At 41.7% G+C, this 1,934-nt stretch overlaps 1 pseudogene; it reads left to right on the forward strand.

The window, feature by feature from the left end:
* The first annotated feature begins 1,028 nt into the window (after window positions 1-1,028).
* On the forward strand, window positions 1,029-1,122 carry LOC125341312 (annotated as a pseudogene).
* Window positions 1,123-1,934: the final 812 nt, after the last annotated feature.

The raw sequence follows: 1,934 nt of genomic DNA on the forward strand, positions 1-1,934 counted from the left end.
AAATAAAAGTTTTTTAAAAGAATTTAAGACCTGACATAAGAGGAAAGAACTGAAAACTCAGAACAGAAGTGGAAAAAGAAATCTAAAGCAACCTTAAGTTCAGTATTATACCTACAAAATTAGCAAAAACACTTAAGATGATCATTTACAACACTGTTGAGAAACACTGGTATGTACATACATCAATATTAAAATAGAAACTCTTTACTTCTTTGGGAAAACAAGTTACTCATATACTCAAAAGTCCAAAATTCGGGCTGGGGATATGGCCTAGTGGCAAGAGTGCCTGCCTCGGATACACGAGGCCCTAGGTTCGATTCCCCAGCACCACATATACAGAAAACCGCCAGAAGCGGTGCTGTGGCTCAAGTGGCAGAGTGCTAGCCTTGAGCGAGAAGAAGCCAGGGACAGTGCTCAGGCCCTGAGTCCAAGGCCCAGGACTGGCAAAAAAAAAAAAAAAAAAAAAAAAAGTCCAAAATTCAGTTCTGCCTTCTGGACCACAGGGATCCAGGCATCAATAGCTCACACCTGTAATCCTATTCAGAAGACTGAGATCTGGGGCTGGGAATATGGCCTAGCGGTAGGTGCTTGCCTCGTATATATGAAGCCCTGGGTTCAATTCCTCAGCACCACATATATAGAAAAAAAAAAAAAAAAAAAAAAAAAAAAAACACCAGAAGTGGTGCTGTGGCCCAAGTGGTAGACTGCTAGCCTTGAGCAAAATGAAGCTAGGGACAGTGCTCAGGCCCTGAGTTCAAGCCCCAGGACTGGCAAAAAAAAAAAAAGACTGAGAACTGAGGATCACAGTTCAAAGCTAGTTCAGGCAAGAAAATTCAGGAGATTCTTATTCTTATCTCCAATTAACCACCAAAAAGCCAGGAGTGGAGCTGTGGCTCAAGTGGCCAAGTTCTAACCTTGAGCAAAAAATCCCAGGACAGTGCCCAGACCCTGAGTTCAAGTCTCAGTACCAGCATAAAAGAAAAAAAAATGACCCTAGGGAAGAAATCAACTGAATAAAAAAGCTTTGTGTGCTCCCTTGAGCAGCTACACTAATATTAGAATGATACAGAGAAAATTAGCATGGCTTCTGAGCATGGATGACATACAAATTTTTTAATTTTTCAGCCAAAGGGCTGTCACTGTAGGTCTATTTTCATACTCCCTCTGCCATCAATCTTCTGTAAAAGGTCTTCTTATAAAGGATGTCAAATGAAAAGAAAACAACAAACAAAACATTCTTTGAGTCGGTAGCTCACACCTATAGTCTCACTATTCAGGAGGCTGAGATGGAAAATGGAAAAGGATCCCAAAGACCTATGCCTCCCAGAGGCTATGTGCTTGTACACTACTTTCTCCTTGAAACTGGACCATTCCTGGGCTCACTTCTCACATGTAAACAGTAGAATGGAGAAAATTCTTTACGATTTCCTAGGCGTGGTCAGAAAAGGCCTGTCTGCTTCTATTAAGTCTCTTGGAATATTCTCTGGGAGCCCTGAGCTTCCATATACAAAGTCCAAGGACCATGTGGAGCCACTCCAGTTGGCAGTTCCCACTAAGGGTCAGCCTTTTGGCTATTCCTACTAAGTCATCCATGAGAGTGGAGCTGTCTGGGTTTCTCCAAACTAGCCCAAGCTCATGCACAAGCGGAATCCACCCACACAACCTCAGTGGATGCCACAGACAAGAAGAATCACTTCACTAATCCTGGCCCAAATGTCTCACATACAAACTTGTGTAAAATAATAGTTTGGGTTTTTTTTTCTTTTTAGAAGTGTGACCCAAATTCCTCACACACAAACTTGTGAGAAATAATAGTTTGGGGGGGTTGGAGTTTTTTTAGGGGTGTTTGTTTCTTGTGGTGCTTTGTACATGCTAGGCAAGTGCTCTACCACTTAAACCATACCCCTCAACTTTTTGTTTTTGTTTTTATTTTT

This window comes from Perognathus longimembris, chromosome 1, assembly GCF_023159225.1.
Source record: "Perognathus longimembris pacificus isolate PPM17 chromosome 1, ASM2315922v1, whole genome shotgun sequence".
Classification (NCBI taxonomy): domain Eukaryota; kingdom Metazoa; phylum Chordata; class Mammalia; order Rodentia; family Heteromyidae; genus Perognathus; species Perognathus longimembris.